The 22,974-nt window shown below is 39.2% G+C and overlaps 1 protein-coding gene across 3 annotated transcripts in view; it reads left to right on the top strand.

The window, feature by feature from the left end:
- HTR1F (5-hydroxytryptamine receptor 1F) overlaps positions 1 to 22,974 on the top strand; it is a 105,567-nt gene that overhangs the window by 36,376 nt on the left and 46,217 nt on the right. For all 3 annotated transcript variants that reach the window (XM_038135674.1, XM_038135681.1, XM_038135689.1), the window contains exon 2: positions 12,057 to 12,157. The gene's annotated coding sequence lies outside the window, so the exon portion shown is untranslated. The remainder of the gene's footprint in view (positions 1 to 12,056; positions 12,158 to 22,974) is intronic.

Raw genomic sequence — 22,974 nt, 5'->3', positions numbered from 1 at the left:
GTAATCTCACTGCTCCCTGAAGAGAAAACAACACATGCAATGGAGATCAAAAGCACTTAATGGCAGAGACCCAGATCCCGAGAGACAAACAGCAGAATAAATGCTCTGAGTCATGAAATAGCCAAAAGGACAACTACTGACATGAGGTAAAGCTGAAGTCTGACAGAGTTTGGGATTTTTGGCATTAGCAAAGAGGTTAAACAGTCAGAAGAAATCTTGTTAAACACCTGTTCCTTGTATTTCCTGCTGTTGCATCCAAATGTTATTTAAATTCTGTTCTTTCCTTAATTAGTTTTCAGGTTAAAATATCATGTCACCCTAACAATCAGTATCCTGCTTCTCCTTTTATTTGACCCTTTTATTGAGATCTGGAGACTCTTGGTGTCTCAGTTCTTCACTCATATGCAAATATATACATCAATATAGATACATCTAATACCCTGTGATGCATTTTCTTCATGATCTACATTAGCTGATACTTTTTAAACATGCGATTCCTGTGCTTGAGAATGATGAAGACCAATATCCAGAAGTTTTAAGACACACAATATAAAAATGTTTACTTTAAATGTTCAGAACAAAAGTACTCTTAAAAAAAAAAAAAAAAGCTGTGTCCTGTTTTCTGCCAACAAGCAGGAGAAAAAGAGGTGAAAAAGGTGTGCTGATCTCTGGATGCTGAAATTGGCCAAGTCACTTAATCAGGCATCAAATCATTTCGTGTGAACATAAAGGAGAGCTGCAGCTTTCAGTCTTTCCTTCAGTTTTTGAGAGGGCATGGGTTAAGACAGGGTGTACCCAGAAGATGGAGGAGGAGGACAGGGATGAAGAGAGAAGCCTTTGGAAATTGCCTTTGGCTTTTGCCTCTTCCCTCACACTTTCTTCCTCCCCTTTCCTTCTTCCAGTCTTGTTTGTTCTCCTCACTCTGAGCAGCCTCCCTTAAAACTCCACTCCTGCTGTCAGCATCCAGCATTCACCCTCCTTGTACCTATTCTCCTCACAATCTTTCTGGCACATCTGGAGCCACCTGCTCTATATTATCATCAATCCTTTCCATAACCTGCCAAGCAAATATGTTAGGAGGGAAAAATAAACATAATTATTGAATTCTCATTGCCAAACTACTCTAATGTAATTTTTTGTCTGAATTGCAGCCTTCACCAGAGTTCAGCAACACCTTCCTCTTTCAAAAGTATCCATATGTTAGTGGGTTTTGTCAGCAGAAGTCCTCAAGGTCCTGCACCAACCAGCAATAAATCAGTCTTCAGATCAGCATCAGCTATAGGCATTCACTGTGTAGGCATTACAAATTGTATGCTCAAGTCTGCCAGTGCTGGAGCCCCGCATATTCCCATTTAGCTGCCCCAGAAGTGCAGAGTCTCAGTGTGTAGGGACTCATTCTCCTCCCTCCTGTTTCCCCTAAAACAGCCAGAGCAGCAAATGTGACCTTTCTCCCCATTCTACCACTATCCTTCCCTCTGACTCCCCTTCCCAAATCTTGGCCAGAGCAGACCCTCATCCTTGGGATCAAAGATTTCAACTGTGGCTCCACCACTGGCACACCTTGAGCACGTTCTGTCTCAGCTTTTACCATCCCCACTATAAACCAGGTATTAGTCACTGCAGAGAACTTCCCCACAGCAGAAATCCTATCTGCTCAACTAGCCATATGGGTTCTGTGATATTTAGGAGTAAATCTAATTGCTTAGGCTCTTTGAGCACAAAACATAAACCCAAAACCAACATTAACCACATCCATGCAGACCATGGCTAGTTATGAGCCATTTGCCTCATCTCCAGCATTGCTCATCCAAACTTTTCTCCTGGGGAATGCTCCAGACCCCGAAGGTTATGGTTAAGATGAGGGGCTAGCAAAATCCCCCTTTCCTGCCCAGCACTCTTTCCTGTGTCTGTTGCCCTGGCAAAGTAGCTTGAGAACAAGCCCAGTAGGGCAGAAGAGAATCTTGGCTCAAGTCACTCCTTCCCAGGCAAAGAAGAGCAGCCATGGGTGCATTTTTTAAGCCTAGTTCATGTTCCAGCCCCCACAAGCAGATCAGATGCTGCCAGAGATGGAGATGGCAGCAGTTGCTAGGAGCAGTTTTGAGGCAGTCAGAGTCTCCACAGGAGCCACCCTGGGGCAAGTGCCAGACCTCCTTTGCATCACATGAAGTGAGATACAACTGCGACTATCAGCTGACACATCTCTGTAAACACACAGCCAGGTGTTCTCTTGAGTCTTGACAGGTGCCACATTGGCTAAGAGAGGCTTCAAACAACAGGATCTGTCTAAAAACCCTGGGATCTTTCCTGTTTCAGTTTCTTCACTTAGAGGATTTGATATTTTAAGACTATTTTCCTCCTGGCTAGCTGAGCTTGTAGCTCTGCCTTAACTCTCCAGTCAGGATAATGAGACGTTTGGTTAGACCTCACCACTTCTGGCTGAGGTTGTACCTTTCTCCAACATTGGGAACTATTTTGAGAGGTGGGAGAAGGGTTTTTTGGAAAGGGAAGCATTACTCATGATTGAAAAGTAAGCAGTTCTGTCTTCAGAAGCCAAGGGGGAGGATAGGAGCCTGAGGTTTAGGACAGGAAAATAATGAGATGAAACACTTATCTGCCTTTTCAGTATACATCCAGCTTTCTTAAAGATGTTTTTCTCTCTGAGGGAATCTGAATAGGAAATTCTGAGATGTTCTGCACATTTCTTCCTTTACCTCACGGCTTTTATCTGAATTTTTGCAGCATCAAATCTTGGCTTCAAATTCTTGAACTGTCCATAAACAATAGTGGAAAATTTATGGTGGAGCAAGCACAATAGAATTCTCATAAGAATATAAAAGAAAATATTCTATTACTCCCCCAAAAATGCTCTGTGTGCACTTAGATATTTTCAATATAAAACTGATTATCTACTCTTCTGTATGAACACTGTGTGCTTAAAATCAATAGTATTTTTCCATTTTAAAACGTTCAAATTTTGAAGACTGATCTTTCTTCTACCTGTACATTCCTGTCATTTGCAATGTAAAGGGATGCTGAGGACAATGAAACATTTGTTTTCTGTTTGCTGGAACGGAGTGAAAGATCCACTTTCAAGTATGGTTAGTTACAGTAGCTTTGCCTACCTTCACCCCCTTCACTGCACACCTCATTCCAGCCTCTTGTCCTTCTCTGACCTCTCCTTGCTTACTCTCTGTCCTTGCCCCTGGCAGGAAGGTTGGAACTCTGATCTTTGAGGAACCCAAGCCATTCTAGGATTCTACTGAATGTCCTGTTCATTAGTAGGACAGGCAGGAAATGTCATGCCACTGGTATTTGTCTGCTTTGAAGAACATCTACCACTCCTTGACAGATTGTGTGGATTTTTCCATTAAGAAAGGAACAGATTTACTCCCTTCTTTAAAAAAGCACTTTCACCCATTGTTGCTACCTACAGCTTCTTCAAGGCAGGTACTTAAATACTAAGAAGTTTCAGGTCCTAAAAGTTTCTAACAAGCTGAAAGCACTTCTGCAGGTCTTGTACTCAGATCCATATCTCCCCCTCTCTCTTCCCTTTCCCTATTGTTAGATCCTTGGTTTCTCAGAAGTGCTATACATGGTGAATAGATGAGCTGTATCTTGAAAATTCCCAACTTTTCTGTAATATACATCTTTTCAAGAGAACTGGCAAGCCTAAAAAGTCTAGCTGCAAATACGTCAGCCTGAGCCAAAGAGGCGCAGATTGAAGGCAGTGACTCACTAGCTCGCAGTGGAGTGGCTTTGTGCACTCAGCTTTTTCCCACATTAAACAGTTCTAGGAGAAAAAGTGGGGCTGGAGGCTATTTTGGGGTTTTTGCTTATGTGTAGACTTCTGCTCCATATTAGCCTCTGGTTTTGTACAAAACGAAGTAAACCTAGTAAACCTTTTTCACAAAAAAAGTATTTAATAAACTCCTTAGTCTATCATCCTTTTTTTTTTTTTCTTGGAATTTGCCAATATAGGCTCAGGTGTGCAAGATACCCCCACCAACTCCATGAAGGAAAGAATAAAATTTCTGTAGAGAGAGTGATCTGACAAATGTGTGCATTTATTTAAGCTTGGAGAAACTGGATGAGGTACAAGTAACCATCCTTAACATTGAAAACTTATCTGGTTTCTGATCCATAGTGAAAGAGAGCACTGGCAAATTTCAAATCTTTCCACAGAGAATGGACAACAGATAGTGCAACTATCTCGGTAACTGGAGCAAATGAAAAATTAAGTGGTTTCACTCACAGCAAAAGTTGAGCCATTAAGAATTTGCAGCCTGTAGTTGGAGAGGGGTGAATGAATGTTTTTGTCTCAGAATAAATAGGCAGAACACTAAACTGCCCACCCTGGGCTGGAAAAGGACAAGGAAGAGAAGTGCATTTTCTGCATTTGGTACTAGAAACTGAACTGTGTGGTTTTCGAGCCCTAGCACATCATTTTAAAGCAAAACCCTACTGTGAAGCATGGGCACTTTTAATGCATAGAAAGATACAGTTTAGTACACAATTTGGCAAAAGATTTCAGAGAGCTTGTCCCTGAAAATGTAGAAAAATCCAGACATCTTTACCTAAATCAGGTCTTTCTGCTTGATATTTTTTTTATTCCAAATGTAAAAGAAAGCTGGTTATTTCTCCCTCCACTGTCTTTTAAAGAGAAATGCAATTACTTTTGAGCAACTTTCAGGTACAAAGCCAAAATAAAGAGTGCACAGCATTTTCAAAATTCCCTTATGTCTATGGCATTAAAATTTTATTTCTTCATAAAAGAAGTCCTACTTTTCCTACTTTTTCCTCATTTAATTACAAACCTCTCTACAATGTTCTCAAATACGTCAACAGAAAACACTCTATGTGCAGAAAGTTAGAAGTGATTTATAACTACATATTAAAATGATTGTTTGAGATGTAATCTCACCCAGGCTGCCAGTGAATTTTCCTAAACAGTTCCAGCTTTTGGAGATGGCTTAAAGATTGGAGTGCTGAAACAAAATGTAATTTAGCAGAATGGAGAGCAATTCTTTGACTGCACATCACCATTAAACACATCTGTTTCAAAAGGTACCTCTGACAGCAGCATCCTTTGGAGCTGCATTCATCAGGGCCTCACAAACACCAGCTAGTTTTGAAAATACTGTGTAAAAGTTGAGATTCTTAAATTGAATTTAATTGAAAGCAGCGGTGAAGGATAATATAAACATTTATCTTAGGTCTATAGGCCTTTTCTGGAAGAAAAATATAATCAAGTACCTTTAGTGGCCCCCTGCTGTATCCATCATCATTTCTGTGTTTCACAGCTAGAACTCTTCCCCAAAAGCTCTTCCAGCAGCAGCACCTGCATCAGGAAGAAAGGAGTTAAATAGTCTCAACAGGTTTCTGTAACTCAGCATGGTGTCCAGAACCCCAAACTCGGAGAGTAAAGATGAACCAACACCAAAGCTGTCTGTCTCCAAAGGGTTGCCGAACCACTGGTAAAGCTTATGGCAAGATTCCCTTTCATTTTCCAAGAACTTTGTCTCTTTTAAGTCTTGCATCACAATAGCTATACTTTAAAAGAGAGCGACTGTTTCAGGAAAGTTTGAGCCATATGATAAATTTGCTAAAAGAGTGTTACACAGGACTGAAGGGCTGCCTGCTCTAGAGACATGACCTCTTGATATGTAAGACATTTGTCTGTGAAAGAGACAGCACACAATCTGTTATACAAGTCCAGAAACAATATACACATTTTTTAATCCCTTACTTAGTCCTCTGTCTGTTAATTCCTGTTTTTCCTCACTAAAAGTGCTCTGATTGAGTGAATAAATGACAAGAAAATGAACCCATTTTAGCCACAGAGTTTTTGCAGAAAGATACTGGTGTACATCATTAACTTAGATGACCAAGAACCAGCAGGTTACATCAACAAGTCTATTAATACAGCTAAAAATGTTGTTTGCCTTTAATTCTGAGAAGACTGAGGTATTTCACTGTCTCCTTAAGTCACAGATTGTTCTCCAAATGACTTTGAAAAAGACATATTTATCGCCAAAATGAGAGCCCAAAATTTGTCATGGGAGAGACAGAGATGTGGAATTGTGGTTATAACTTTGTTGGCAGAGGAGGAGATAGTTTTACTGCATATTTCTTTATTAATTAAAACAAACATACTTTCTCCATGAAAGTGAAGTTCAGGCTTCATTTTCAGTCTTAATCCAGAAATCATCCTTTTCAGATTTCTGATCTGTCAAGGTTTGACAGACAAGTCCTGAAAATTGTGACAAAACTCAGTGGTTTCCATTACAAGTCTGAAGATAATTCATATCACTCTGGCTCAGTTTTACCCCTTTTTGGAACTTTGAGTCACTTTTGACCTTGTTGCAAGGCCTGAAGAATTGTTTTTTAAAGCATTGTTTTTTAAAGTAGACAAAGGGGCATTTTCATTAAATTTCCTCTACTTATGTGACTCACTGAGGAATGATCCATACGAAAGAGTGTAAAGCAACTTTGACTACTTGGCCTTCCTTATTGTGTCCTATGTCCTCAGACTTCATCCTTTCAAAGAATGCTAGGGCTAGAGTAAAATGTCCTTCCAAGTAGTTCACAGCCCTAGATGGGAACTTACAGGTTCTTTATGATCCAACATTCATTTCCACAAGAAAAAGTTCTCTCAGTCATGGTTAATCAATGCCTGGGAGCCTAAATGGTTATACATACTGTATCCATTACTTGGATTTATGTTTCATAATTGATTCATCCTGAAGCAAAAGAGAGAGCTGACATAATTCTGTTGTAATTCCACTTAAGTTATGTAATTCCTTAACCTTATTAGCCAAACTGGTGTTCGTTTGACATTAAGCAGTGGGAACGCTCACAGATGGTGAGGGCTTGCTTAGCCACTGCTACTTCCACACTTGTGTGGTGTTTGTGAGGATACAGTGACTCAGTTTACAGTTTAATACAAACACCAAAAAATCTGTTGAGGAGAAAGAAACAATCCCACACGCGTAATCTGGCTTTTTTCTTTTCTTTTTTTTTGAGTTCAAAGTGATTCCTCTTTGCAACTTCACACTCCCTTGTGCATTATGAGCCAACTAACTTTATGTAGTCCTCATGGCAGAAATGTGTCATTAGGAGCAGTAAAGAAATCAGTCTTTCATCCTGTTCAACAACCAACAATTTTCCCTTTCCATAAGATGAGGACAGATGTGGGAGGCAGGCTAAGTTCCTGGAGCAGCAGAGGCAAGCAGAAAGCATCCACAGCCTAATCAAGACAGGCCAGGCAATCTCATTTTTGTGCTTCTCCTGCCCAGCCCTCCTTTAAATCCTCATCTGCAATTAGTGATGACAGATTTCTAATCCTCTTCATACAAGCCATCAGAGGATTGTAACTTCATATGGGAAATGTCTGGGGAAGAAAAATACAGAACAAGAATCCTTCTTTCTTATAAAAGCATTCATTAGTGAAGAAGGAGGAACTAAAAATAAAAAACAGACAGACTGCAAGGGAAGTTTGTTTAGAACTAAATAACTCCAGAAAAACAACTGGGCTTTTCCCCAGCTTATTGCTGTTCCTTGGCAGAACTGAGAGCTTGTTTGAGGGTGCAGTTTATGTCTACAAAATTTCATACTCGAGTAGTTGCACTTGTGAGTAGGTATTATCCTCTTTAGGTAATAAAAGAAATAATGATAACAATCAGATTTGTTTCTAGAATTCAACAGTAGCCTTAAAAACTGTCAACAAGGGTTACTCACAAAACCAACCATCCTACATATTTAACTCTTTGGTTTGCTGCCACTTTCTAGATTGCAAAGTTTTCTTCTAATTTTATGGCAATAGAAACTGGAAAGGGACAGTTTATTTATACACAGATGATGTCACATAATGCTTCACCCTCAGCAACATTTATCATACTCAGATAAATGTTGTTATTATTATCATCACCACCATCATTCCTATACAGAGGAAATACATTTTGAACACATTTCTCTTTTTTTTTCCCCCACTTGTGGCAGAGAGTTTTTGACATTTGAGCATCGACTCTTTCTTCTTATTTTATGCATTTGCCCTCTGGCCATTGTCAACCCCTGCAGTCTGAATAATGAATTCCTCTTTACTGCACTGTCAGTGTGCTGTCATTATTGCAGACTTCTCCTCCTCTGGAAGGCTGTTTTGTAAGTTATTTCTGAAAAGATATACTACATATGTGTTTGGGATTTATAGGACTGTAGTGATCCATCATTTTCTGGAACATCAGATTCAGCACTGTAAATTTAAGGAAAAAGAGAATTCTCATCCAGCTATGGATGTCAAGCCATTCTAGGGAGTATTATCTGCTTCTAACTCTTTGCTACTTTTGTACAGGAAACACAAACTCAGCTCATGATCACAGAGAGATTTCTGTTTGCCTTTGCAGTAAGATTGTAATTTTCTTTATGCCACCTTCACTTCCTGCTGCCTTTTGAGAAGACAAAAACTTGTGTGTGATCTTGAACTTACATCTTCTGCATGATAGGAAATGATGCTGCCACCTGAGCCTTGAAAACAGTTGTTAGATTCATGGAAAGCTGTTTTTCTTCCATAATTATCCTGGAAAAAGGTACCATTTTAAAAAGTCTTATTTAGCATCCTCCACATGGTAAGAAATTCACTTTTATTCTTCTCATGGAATTATTGCAGATGCTATTTTTAACCACAAAAAAAGCTTTCCTTTCACACATTTCATGAAATTTTTCCCATTGTGTTTCACAAGACCAAAGCCCTCATAATATCAATGTCTTTGTTAAGAAAGGAGGGCTGGAATTAATAGTTCTGGGTTTTGGTTACTGGCAGACTTCAACCTGCATAATAGATATTCAGACTTGAAGTAGGAGCACCACGAGGCTTGAACAGCAATGGAAACAATAAAGGTGTTTCAGAGATGGAAGCAATTCTGCTGGACTGTCTTCCTAGAGGAAGTTGCTGCCACACAGAAACTGAGACTGCTGGGATTTTGAACAGATGTGAAATGATTTTATTCTGGGTAAAAAGAGGTTTGGGTTTTGTTCAGGAAATATTAAGTCCTCATATGTACAAAACAACTGCGCATCTTTTAAAAGCTTGGCTTCTGTTTATTAAACAAAACAGAGAGTTAATAGGACATCGGGTAATTCCCCCCCCCCCTTTTTTTTTTTTGCTTATGTGAGGATGTTCTATCATAACAAAAATTACTCTAATTGGAAATTACCTATCAATAGTTCCAAAAACCCTTATTTCTAATTGTAAATTACCTATCAATAGTAACCAAAAATCCTTATTTCTGCAGTTTTGTGATGTCTTCTTTTCTGTCTTTGGCTGCATTTAGCACTACTCTAAACCCAGCCTCACTTAACTCATTGAACATTACCTGAGTTTTTTCTGATGCATAAAAGAAAGCATAAATCCATATGGACATTGCTTTCCAGATATGTAAGATTCATCTTGGAGATGTTCAGTTCCTGTGCTGATCCTCTAGGTCCAGGGTGCTTACATTTTAATTAAACTGAAAATGATAAGGTAATGATAATGAAATTATAATGATAATGATAATGATAAATGAAGAGGTAAAACATCCATCCATACAGCTGTATCATCAACAAGGACTCCCACATCCTTCCCATTCAGACAAGGTCTTCACAAGAGCTTGTAGGCAGCTTGCAAATCTCCCTGCACAGGAGTGGCTGGCAGCACTCCAAACAAGATAACAGGGAGCAAATGGTGATCTAAGCAGCCAGGGGGCCTCCAGATCCCCTTCAGAGGTCACTCTCCCCATTCAGACAGGAATGAAGTCATTGGATGGCAGTGCCAACAATTAAATTCTTGACTGTGTAACCATATGCATGTCAGAAATATTCCTTTTTGCATTAGAGAACCAGGGGAGAAATAGGGAATGCAACTGGAGATGGCCTGAATGCAAAGAGCTGTGTTGAGATGAAGATGAAAATGTGAAGATGCAGAAGCTGAAAAATAAGAGAATGGGAAAAGGATAGACTGCAGGGGTATGGCATGCACGAAAAACACTTTGAGCTTGTGAAGAAACAGAGACTTCTTATATGTTAAAAAAGCCAGATAAAATCTTTGAGGTGTTTAGGTGCTCTCTAGATGTTCTGATACTTAAAATATCTTACCTTGGAATGAAGGTGCAAGATTTCAAACAAGAACTAAAGCCAGCTTCCTCTCCATCCACCCCTTAAGATGGAAATCCTTCTGAGCATTTTAAGGTAACCCTAAAATTATCCCAGCTCTTGTGCACTCCTGCAGTCCCATTCAAAACAGAGCTTTGCTACACCTGAAGAAGTGTGTTGAGAGAAAAGGATGGAGGCAATGGTTACATCAACTTCCAAACAAAACCAGAAAAAAGAGCCACTCTGTCTCTGTCTCTGCCTCTGTCAGTTACTGATGGTCATATGGTGGATGCTGACCGAGATACAGCAAAGTGGATCATTACATCCTGAGTGCTGCATATTCCCACAGCAGGTCATGCTGGCCCCTCTGCCTTCTGTCCCTTCTGACCTTGCCTAGAGAGACAGAAATCTGAATTACAAAGGAGAGCAGGGAGAAACAGAGCACAGGCACTCATTTTACTTTTTAAACTCTGCTATTACTGCCAATAAGTTACATTTTGAAGGTTAATGTTCTGTACTAAGCAGGAGACTTAATTTTTGAAAAATGTTTCACGTCTACCAGTGGCATGGGTACAAAAGTATAAAAGCTTTTACTTTCCCAAGTTTTTGCAAAACATGCAGCACTGATGTTGTGACTCATTATTTGCTGGGTGCTCTCACCCTTCCTTTAGCAATAATGAAAACAGGACTTCCCAAAGTTGCCCTGACAACCTGAAGGAGCCACATCACCTACTATCCTAGCCTAGCCCACAGAATCAGTAAGGCTGGAAAAGAACTCCAAGATCATCAAATCCAACCCTTGACCAAGCACAGCCTAAGTGGCACACACTAAGTGCCACATCCAGTCATTTCTTGAACGCCTCCAGGGATATTAGCCATAGTGCCAACAAACAGGTCTGTAACCACCCTCAAAACCTGCCCCAGAACACTCTGAGCTGAAAGAACTCATCTGATATCAAGTAACAGCCAAATGTTAGCATAATTATATTCTGGATAAATTACCATGTTATTTGATAATGTGTGAAAAATTATTAGGTTTTATCCTTTTTTTTTCCAGGAAATCAATGATATTTCCTTATTTCTTTTGTCACTTTGTCTTCTTTTTATTCATTTTTCTCACTGTCTGCTATTCTCCTTTGAAACAAGAACTGCTTTTGTTATCTGATTTTCTACATTTTAAGCACATTAGCTATTTAAAGATTTTATATTTAAAATTAAATCAGCCTACTCTTGGTAAAATGATATATTTCTGCACTTCACAGTGCAGACTTTTCACAGTGCATATTCTTTTGCATTATGTTTCCTCTTTAGGCGGTTCCTTGCCGTGAGACATTGCTAACTGAGAAAAAAAAATATATTAGAGTTGGGAGAATGCAAGAAACAATGCCTTGCAGTTCAAACATCACATACTCTGGCATGTTTATCTCTTTAGTTTAATAACAGCAGGTTAATACTGCACAATGCCAAGTGCCCCGGGCTCCTGCTGCAGTCAGTGGGAGTTGACAATTAGCCCCTGACAGATGCACCCAGGTGCTAAAAGCTTAAGACACACTAAAACTGCTGGTTTGGCTAAACTTCCTTCCCCTTTCCTTTAAGAGGTCATTTATCTTCAGGAAAGTACAAGTCAGACCTTTCGATTTCTCGAGTTCCTCAAGTCGATTTCTAGCGTGTCCAATCCTGCAAGGCCCTCGCTGGCCATTAGCTCATTCCAAAGTATTTCTGTCATCACCAGCTATGCTCTCATGTGAACTCTGAGCAGGGGGACCTCCTGGTACTGGTCTCTAAGTTTTTAAACAATCATCCCCAGCTATTTGGAGAGATCCTGAAAACTACAGTTTAGGCCTTTCTGAAGAATCTTTTCCTTCCTCTGAAGTAGACATCATTCATTGTCATTTACAGAACCTATATTCTGGTTTTTTGCTTTCTTGCAGGTTTTTGGCAGTATCCAGTGTTGCTAAGGCTGATAGAATTCCTACTACTAGTCCTATTCCCAGAGACAGCTTTTCCAAGGTGATTCCTGACACAGGAGATGGTGAGTTGCTTTTTACCCTCTCAGACAGAGACTTTATAGATGTGTTTGTGATGTACCTGTTTTAGAGATCAAATTCATTTGGTTGGGTCTTCCATAGGGATTATGCAAAGCAGGTTGAATACAGAGTTTTGCTGACCTTTCCTTAAAGTTGTACAGGAGGAGAGAAAAGTCTGCACTGCAAAAAGCCTCAAGTGGGAGCAGGGAAATGCAGCCAAGTGAGGGTTGACCTGTGGGGTTATTGAAGGCTTAATGGGGCAATCTTAGCACACTCAGTGCTGTGGAAAGCTGCAGTCCAGCCAGGAAAAGATGTCAAAGAGGACAATCAGTTGAGAAGAGGAGAGCAGTGGCTGACAGAAGGATGACTGAATAAATGAAGAATGTCCAGCCCAGTCTGAGAAATATAGGCATCACAGAAGCAGCTTAGTCTGCAGTCCTAGATCTGAGCGACCTTCTCCACAGCCTTGGACATTTAAACACTCAACATCTACTTTAACTGAGGGGAAAGAAACAATGGTGCCAATATAATGCTTCATTGCACAGATATATTTTAAAGACTTAACCTTTGCAAGACATTTTGAAGATGGAAAGCCCAGCAGCACAACGATATTTTCTGAGAAGACTTTTCTCCATTTTTGCATTAGCCAGTGTATGCTTGATTTTATTTCTGGTTTTGCCCTGTGCAGTTTCACCAAGTGACTTTTTCCATACAGACTTTTAACAACAAAGATGAAATCCCAAAATCCTTGTTTCCTGCAGTCATTCAAATATAACAGCTTAACATTGATAACATTTAATTGATAATGTATTCAATTGGTTTGAATACAAAAATGTGTAAAAACAGAAGGGTAAAACTTCCTGCAACAGTATCATGAGAAAAAATTGTCATCTAACACTGAGATATGTGAATAATAAAGCAAAAAGAAACAAATCTTCAGCAATCATTTAATTTCCTAAGCAAATGAACATGAAATATGATTGTTCATAAATGAACCTGAAAATTCCACATGTAGAGACAGAGTAGTCATGTGCCACCATTTGACGTTCAGAGACTTTCTAAGGTATTTAATCACATTGCTTTTTTTTTTTTTTTTTTTTTTTTGCTAGAGGAAGAAAAAGACCCTTGAGGCTGATGTGTCCCCATGTTCAGCTCTCCTTACCCTCATCTATATCTACACAAGTTCTGACCCCTAGCATTCCAGGATTGTGTCCACACTCTGAAAGATACAGCAAATTGCACTTTAAAAGTCTTACAGTAAGAGGTGAAGACAAGGTTGCTGCATTTGCACTAATAGAAAAAATAAAAAATGTCATTGGGTAGCTGTAAAATGGACTAAAGTCACCCAGTTGGTTCATGGTACTGTTAATGAAACATACAGATTTTAGTGAAAAATAGGTCAGAATAGGGGCCAGTTTCAGCCCTTGCAAGCCTTTGCTGCTTCCTTGAAGAGCATATACAGAAAGACAAAGTTCCCAAACTTTTATTATTTCTTACTACTAAGTTGGATTTTACCTTGGCCAGGAATTCCTCCAACTGCCATCTGTACACTTTATAGAGAAAAGAAAGACTTTTATACTGTTTCTGAGAAGTTCAGCAGATTCAGGTGTGGGGAATGCTTGGTTTGAAAGCCTCTCTTTCCTTTACTCTTGTCATTTTTAAAACCTATTTTCTCTCTTCTAGTTACTGTTTCTTATGTAATGAAAGAGAAATTTTGGCTGTTCCTTAATTCTACTCTAATACCTGTGGTGACATTAGAGAGAGAAATTACCTGGTAGGCGAAAATGAAAGTGAAGTATAAACAAGGCTTCTGTTTCTGATGGAAATGGTTTTCCTGGCTGCATGCTGGTTTCCAAAAGACAATGACAGGCTGGCAGCTTGGAGAAAACAGGTCTTGACAGCACATGTTAGTGAGCCGAGCGTTTTCTAACACCTTGTGTCACACAAAGCACTTTAATACCATCTGTGCTCCAGCAGCCAAGGGCTGTTCTGTCCCAGGCAGAGCCTTTTGTCTCTGCGTAGTCACGGCAAGCAGAGAGCAGGTTTACAGCACCTGTCTGAGGCTGGATGTGTGTCAGCTCCTCCTGCAAAGCCTCTGTGTGTCCCTGAGTGCCCACAGCTTGCCAGGAGCAGCAGCACAGCTCAGCAGACAGGCAGAGAGGAGTCAGATGGGAACTGGTTTTCTTGTTTAACGCTGCCTTGGCTGGCTGAAGATAAGAGATAAAGATGGGAGGGAGAGGAAGAGGGAATGCAATTCAAAGGCAAGCATGTGCCTCATTAGTGCTCACTATGCAAGTTCTTTTTACTCTCTATAATATTTTTCAGCACCTTTTCAAATATTCTTTTTTAAAAAGGACTTTATAAGTACAATGCATTTCTAAGATAAATATAAGTAGCACAATCTGCAACTTAAATAGAGACCAGGAGGGTAATTAGAAAGCATATCTTGATTGCAATAAATTGCCTTCTTTGAGCAGCTTTGGTCTTTGTCATTATTAAGTTGTAGGTTTCTCAGTGTTGGAAGAAGGGAAATCAATAAAACTAACACTTACCTAAGTAGCATAAAGGATTATCCCTGATACCACTATCAGGCACAGGTTTTGTGCTCGTAAACTCCCATATGCCTAGGGCAATTTAAAAGTTACTGAGTTGCCAAAATTTTATGTGATTTGTCAGAATTTAAAAAAAAAAAAAAAAGGCAAGATCTCTGGAAAGAGAAAATAGCCCCTCCCATGCAGTAAGTAAGCCCTAAATGCAGTCTCTCCTTTCAGTATTGTCATCTTTGAGGCTTAATATTTTTCTCATTATCATCCCTTTTTCATGGATTTTTTTTCTTACTTTAATGAATTTCTCAGGCACATAGTTATTTTCTTGGCTATCTTGCTTCATTATGCTGATGGAAGCAGCCTTTTAATTTAGGACATTATTATTAAAAGTAATGCATGAAAGGCTTATCTGAAAGATATATTGGGTTGGCAAGAGATGCAAATCAAAATGCAACTGTCTAGGTACTCAATTATATATTTTAATGGAAGAATTTGAGTAAAGCTCAGGCAGGAAGGAAAAAGGTACTTATAAGCATCTATCATTTAAATGACCAGCATATTGGTAGACTGTTGCTATATCTCATACCCCTCAATAACGCTGAGACTGAAGCTGGGCCAGTGGACAGAAGTTACCTTACAAAGTCTACGTCCTTCTGCAGTTCTCCAGAAGCACAAGATATCCCTGCATTTCTTTTGTCCCATAGATTAAGTACTTGCATCTTCCAACATCTGGTAGGCTACTTCATCTTTTGTAATCCATGTAAACATTTACCACCTACTTGCCTTTGAATGGACTCCAGAATTTTTTTCTTTGATGTCTCAGGAGATACTCTCTGTGACTTAGGCTGAGGGTGCTCCACAGGAATGCACATCCCCAGTGGAGTGATGCCTCCACTGGGGCACTCATCAGACATTCAGCTGTCCCAGCTATATTTGGGACAGCTGAATGTCTCATGGGGGTTACTTTTAGGTTTCAAATTTGCAGGGCTTTCCTTCTCAGTTCGGTGCAACACAAGTGACTGAAGTTTATTGAAGAGGGCAAGAGCATCCTGCAGGCTCGTGCTGACCAAAAGCTCGCATGACACAAGTCCTTCTGTACATAAGCAGAGCGGATGCCAGCGAGTTTAACCCCTGCAGTGCCCCATGGAACTCAGCCTTAGCTCTTTGGAGCTGATCTGTTCCTTACTGCTCAGCCTCCTGGCAGCCATCTCAATCCAAGACCTTTGCAATGCAGCAGAGGTTGCAGGAATCTCTGTAATGCTTGGATCTGGGATGTAGCATCCTGAACAAGTACAAGAGTAGAAAATAGGCACGCAGACTCTTCTAAAACATGAATGAAGACTCTCTGTAACTTCTTTCTAAAGGGGAATGTAATGCAGATTTTAAGAGCTAGCCTTTAAGCTGTTCATGTAAGGAAAGCAAATGTACTCTGAAAGAAACCTCAAGGTCATGAAGTACTCTGCTTCCCCACCTCCAGCAGGAAAGAGAATGAGCTTGTCATCTCACTCTGTAATTGATTCATATCTAATACACAGCTTAATTTTCTTCTTTTTTAGTTGCTGTCCATCTTTTTATTTTATAGCAGTCTGTCAGCTGAAAACTGGCTTGATGGTCAAACAAAACGTCACCACATAAATATTAACGTTTCTCTGTTTGTAGTGGCTCAGCTTAAACAATTTCTGGAGTTTGTAGGCAGAAACAATGCTGGTAGTGGTGAGTTTTGCCTCAGCACTGAACTAGAGTTCATCACAACTTTTGGATCATCTACTTTTATTTCTGATCTCTATTACCTGCACTCTTTTAACATATGCACCAACCTAGACTTTTAACAGCAGGTTAACAAAAAGTCATCATGGCAGACAAAAGTTAGGATTTCAAATGGAAAGCTGAAATGAATGGAAAGTTTGGATTTAAAATGGAAAACTGAAAAGAAGATAGGCCCTGCTTGCACAAGGGTTTCATCTTGGCATAGTTCACATTAATATAGAATAATTGCTTCAGCGAGGCTTTTTTGTTCAAATATTTAGGAATTTGCCTGACATTCACTCAAATCTTAGCAGCCTTAGCTACATTCAGAAGGACTGATAATTTAAAGATTGTTTTACTTTCATACAATGGAGTTAATTCAAAGAGTTTTATCAAAATTCTCACCTGTTAAATTTGACTTTGAGGTTATTTTAATTATACTGGAACCTTCTAGCTTGTTAAAAAAGTCACTGAGATGCCAAACTTCAATCAGAAATTCAGGACAATTGGTACAGACACTGAGGCAGAAGAAGAGGACCAATCAAAAGACTGTACTTAATGAGATTTCCACGAGACATCTGAAAAGCTGACCTTTGCCAAGTGCTTCTTTTATCATGTATTGCCAGAAATATGTTACTTCTTTAGGTTATGTATCTGCAGTAGAGTCTATCAGCTAAAATCATGCAAGTTGTAATTCTGCTGAAGCCAGTGCACTCTGGGGAGGACAATTTTAGCTACAAATGAATAGGGTCATTTACAGTTAAGATAAGGAAAAGCGAGTTACTGCCACTTCAGTAAAATGCATACACTTATAATAATAGGGGGAAGAAATGTTCAGGCTTTGAAAATGTGTTTTTAAAAATGATGGTAATTACAAGGTATTTGATAAGTTTGTGTCCTGTTTTGAGCACAGTGTTGTCATCACCTAAACATGTTTAGCTGAATTAAACAAAGCTCAGTTAGTGCAGATAGGGTGGGTACAGCAGAGCTCAGCAGATTCACTTTCTAAAAGCTCAGCAGATGAATGCTCAAATTTGGGATTTTAGTCAGGACCTAAGATACAGTACTAAAGGTTATTTTCTCTTACACTTCAATCTACTTCAGGGAAGAGACATCTTTTTCCCTTTCAAAAATATGAAATTCTCAGGATACTAAACACCAGGACTATGCTGTAGTAGGATCAATTAAAGCCTATTAGAATCTATTCCTGCTGACTATCACAACACCTTTCCCACCAGAAAATTGCCAAATATCCCTTATTCTCAGTCAAAGCTTAAATACTTAAACACTAAATTCTAACCTTTATTTGCAGGTACTTATTTGAGTATCTGCAAATAAAGGTTAGAATTCAACTGACCAAAGATAAACATCTTGAACCAAACACTCCAACTTTCTTTTTGCAGTAATAGAGAGAAGCAGACACTGGTAAGGTGCAAGGCATCTGGTGTAAATAGGTCAGCACAATCTCACCCCAGTATTTGCTTCACTCCTTTCCCAAAAAGGATGCCTAAAGTGCCAAAGAGTACCTGGCTAGCACAGATGCTTTTAGCATAAGCAGAGACATAAAAGGAGGTGAGAGGAATTCTGCTAAAAGAAGCCGAAAAACTTATAATGAAATTTCATTTCCCTTTATATAAACAGGTGCATGAAACTTTCTCACTCAGTAGGAGTTGGCGACTTCAGAAGAGGAGTTTATCAGAAACATAGGAAAGAAAAAGTGGGAGGAAAAGCTTTAATTCACAGGGTCGATTAACATAAGCAAATACCTTTTGCAATGTCCCCAGTGCAGGGGAACAGGTAGCATGGTCTGTTCAAGAAACGCAGGCAAATCTTTAGTGAGCAGCAAATTCCAGGGGTTCCTCTATGTGACTGCTGTTGTGTGCTTTTAGTGTCCTTGCTGCAGAGTTTTTGACAAGGCCTGTGCTGTTTTGAGCCTTGTCTCCCATGACAGCTAAGGGCTATAATCCATAAAAATCAAAGCTTGCATGTAAATGTTTTCCTGAAAGAGTGTGTTGGGTTTTATCTGATCCTGTAGTTAGAAACTTTTGCCCTGAGGTCTTTCAGGTCCTTTCTTGGGAAAAAAGATCAATATTTTTGTAGAGAAAAATACAAGGCATCCCATTGAAAATATTACTTATTCTAAATAAAGGATTTCTTGATGTGCCTCTGACCTAGAGCAGCTTCCAATGATTAAAGTGGTAACAAAGAGCTGTTTGACAAAACAGGGTCCTTTGGAATCAGCTGTTGATGTGCTGGAGATGATGGAGCACCTAAGAGGCTGATGATAGCTTGGAGGAGATAGAATGGAAATACAATGCATTGTGGTTTTCCTATGAGGAAACAAAACTTAGCATTGGCATTCTTTGCAGAATTCATTTCTCAAGAATCTATGAAGTCTGTGCTAAGCCTGTACACCTTGCGAGATTTTATTTTTCTGTTACTCAGATTTAATTGAGCTTCCACAAAGATGTCAAAGCCACCAGCAAGGTCATCCTGTGTCAGATGTCAGGGTCATAAAAGACAGCTAGATTTTCTCAGCCAAAAAACATATTCACAGACATTTTACATTGACAAGAACAACTTAACTTTCTCTGTCTGCCTCTGAAAAACATGACTGCTGGAAAATATTTTAACGTATATTTCCTGTAAGTGTTTCTTTCTTCTTTTCCTACCCTCAAAAGAAAGTAACCCAAGGCAGATAGAAATTTCAACTAGCTTAGAAAGTAGAGAACAGTAGAGAAATAGGGCTTTGGAATGGAAATTTTGAGACAGTGATCATCAGATCTTCACCTATCCCTGCACCAAGCTGGAAACTTAGATTTAATTCTACACTCCTTCAATGAGTTGGTATTTACTTGGCCAGGCAAACAAAGGTCCAGGTCTCTGAGGTCTGTTATGAGAATAGTATTTCCTTTACTTTGGAACAGGATTTGGTTTTAAATTATAAATGTGTATACTGCTATGCTGGACAAACACACACATCATGTCTTCAGCTGTATCTGAAAGAGTAGATAGGATAGCAAAAAAAAAAAAAAAAAAAAAAACCCCAGAAGATCACCTGCTTAAATATGATTATTATTACGGCAAATTCCATCAGTAAGCAGTTTACATTTTGTTATTGCAGCTTACAAAAAGGCAATCCTAAAACAAAAAAAATGCTGTGTTTGACCAGGAGGAGACATTAAACCTGTATTTGAACTTCATGTCTTCAGATATCTTGGTCATCACCTCCATAAAATGATTTCTAAGGTTTAGTAATTAGCAGTTATTGCACTGATTAATTGTGTAAAATAAGGAAGTAGCTGAGAAACCTGCTGTGGATTCAGGCTGGTATTTAAAAGAATAGAAATGGACTATTTGGCAACAAGTCTGATTGCTAGATGCTGAGCTGCTGCTCAGAGAGATGGATTTTGAACTGACCCATTGACAGATTTGCTGCTCTTGCTCACCAGGACAAGGACATTGCTGGGTTTGGTTTTTTTTTCCCATCTCTTTCACTGCTTTAAGACCCACAAACATTAGTCCCAACCTTCAACACTTGCAATTTATGTTTCAAAAAGATAAAACAGTCCCATGACTTGGAAGCTAGGACAGTTGTCATAAGTAGGCTCAGATTAGCTTAATTAATTGATGCACTGAGTAAGCTGTGAATGTATCTGAGGTACAAAAATGTGAATATGAAGGTCTGTGTGGAATTACCCTGGAGTGGTTATTTGCATATAATTGTGTTACTGCCATAGTGCCTCAAAACCCAGGCACTCATACTGAACAAAAATACAATAATAAGTGGTCCATTTGCTAGAGAGCTTTCAGTATGAATAGGCAAAGTAAAGGCTTGGGGAAAAGTGGTTTTGAAAACACTTGTGGTCTTTCTTAGCCAGATGAATTGTAACAATTTAACTAATGCCTTTCAGAAGCTGAAGTTATGCCGGACAATTGAAGGCCACATAGGATAGAATTTAATAGTTTACATTTGCTGCCCATCAAATACACCTTCAGTTGTAAACTTGCAGCCCTAAGAATGTTTTCACAGGCAGCTGTTTTATTCTATACCTGACACGTGTATGTTCCCCTACCCAGCTGTCCTCAGGTATTGACTCAAAGCAGCTTAAACTGTGTTTAGGACTCACCACCCTTCAGAAGCAACAAAATATGAAAAACTTCTCTGTGGTATAAAAAGCAGGCAGGCCAGCAGAGCCCTCTCTGGGACTGCAAGATGTGATTCCAGCTTTTAATAACTTTTCCATCAAGAATGGCAGCTTTGTGCTTTCACCAGCTTTGTCCATATTGGAAAGCAGAGAGGAAAACAAACAAACCAACCAAACTTTGCATCGATTTGAAGGAACCCTGTGCTCTCCACCTTTTTTTTTTTTTTTTTTTTTTGCAAGCTCTGGAAGAGGGGAGCAAGTGAGAGTTTGGGGGTTTGGTGCTGCTGCTGCTGCTGCCAGTTTTGGGTGGCTGGGCTATAGTCACTTGTGTTGCAAACAGAGAGGATGCAGCACAGCAGAAGCACAGAGGATCCTCGTGCCTGTTTCAAATAAATCAGCCTTCTAATCTGAAGAATATTCAAAGAACATTTATTGGTATCTTAGATCCTCCAGGGGTAGAAAGAGGTAGTCGCAAAATTTAACAGGTTATCCTACAGAAAGGAAAGTCATAATTTTGTGGAAAATAGGGGAGTATCCACTTTCCTGAGTTTATCTGAGGATCCAGCTAGGAAAAAATAAGGCATATAGAGGAAAACCTAAGGAAGTCAAACTAACTAGAGGCTTTTTGTACTTTGAAGTTCTGGGCTAACTTGCCAGCTCTTGTATCTCCCTCCCATTCCCTCATGAGCCTCAGAGACAAAATGACTTGTGTTTAGCAACAGCTTTTACAGCTCATTGTGCTACAAACTCTGGTACATCACAGCCCTCACTTATTCTCAGCTGAAGAAAGGCAGAGTTTACAGCAGCAGCCAGGGAAATGAGTCATTGTGCCAGTGGAGGGGAGTGACTGAGCCCTCTGGCTCATCAGGGCCCAGAGTCCATCACTAAAGGGGAAGCTGCTACTTTGCCACAGAAAACTTCAGCCTGGTTCTCCAGGGCTAGAGGAATCCTTTCAGTCAATTAACAATCTGGCAAATCTTTCCAGCTTGTATGCAAGAACCCCAAAGCATTAAACAGAGCATTGTCCCTGTTAAGTTCTTTACAATTCACTGCTATGAACCAATAAGATCTTCCATGTCACTGCACAGGTATTTTTCACCCAGACCCAGAAAACATTCAGCTTGTGACACCTTCTAAATACAGCCACACTGGAACAGTCCTGCTCAAAACATCTTAAGAGTTCCTGGGATGGAGGTTACCTGTAGAGTTCAAACAACAGTGGTGGTTCTTTACCCATGAATTTGCTGTGATCTGTTTCCAATCTATTTTTATTGTTGGCTGTTTCAGCATCCTGTGGTGATCAGTGCTGCAGTTTTAATAATTTCATAGCCAGGGTCTCATGAATTCAGTAGTAGGGGGTGTATGTTATTATTAAAACCATGCTTTCAGGTCCCTTCCCTGCTTCCACTGAAATGTATCTGTAATTTGTCTGGAACAGCTAAAAGACAAATTTGCAGCTTTGTGCCTCAGAAGCTGAATATGCATTATAGTGAGTTGAAAAAAAGGAGAGGCTTTTGCTTGCACACTTCATCTCTCAACAGTTCTAAATCACTTACCTTCAAATTACTTACCTTCAAATAAGCACTTTGCTAGTGGAAATTAAAATTCAGAAACTTTCTCCAAGTTTAGGATTTTCCTCCCCAGTGGTGAGCATCTGGGAGCAGCCAATATAGTTACAGCCCTGAAAATTATACATAAATGCATATTTAACATTTTGAACAAGTCTGACACAACTCTATAAATTTTACTTAAGGTAATGTGAACTTTGAAAATTCTTGCTTGAACTGCCCTCACAAAGGCATTTTAACACTGAAAACAAAACCCAATGTATTTGGTTATTCTTTAAAAGTAAGAAAAAAAGAGTTTTCTTAGGAAAGCTTTTAGAAATTTTAGGACCAGTACAGAAGACTAGCACTTACATGAATTCATTATCTGCTTCCAAACAATTTATTCAGAAGCAATGGAACAGAAACAAATTAAAATGTCCCTTTAGATTTCACTCAGGAAATATATTCTTTTATAGGTCTTTGACTCCAACCTTCTGACAGCTAAAATTAACTTTGCATTACTGAAACAGATAATGTGCTGTCCTTATTCTATTCAGAGATAATACAGTAAATACTGATTAAGTTTAACACATGAGGTTTAGAGCAGAAACATTTCTTAATTTACATTAATTTGTATTTGTGAATGATGTCTAGCTGTCCATTAGACTTCACTATTTCAAAACATCATTTAAAATCAACATGTCAGTTTTAATTTTTTTGTGGGTTTTTTTTTTAGTGCTTCTATGTGTATGCATTTATATAAATATTATTTTAAGTCACTAAAACTTAATAATAAACATTACCTTTATTTCTTGCTGCCTGCCAGACAGCTTGC

This window comes from Motacilla alba, chromosome 1 (assembly GCF_015832195.1).
Source record: "Motacilla alba alba isolate MOTALB_02 chromosome 1, Motacilla_alba_V1.0_pri, whole genome shotgun sequence".
Taxonomy (NCBI): domain Eukaryota; kingdom Metazoa; phylum Chordata; class Aves; order Passeriformes; family Motacillidae; genus Motacilla; species Motacilla alba.
The sequence above is the reverse complement of the archived record's forward strand: the minus strand, read 5'-3'. Positions and strand labels throughout refer to the sequence as shown.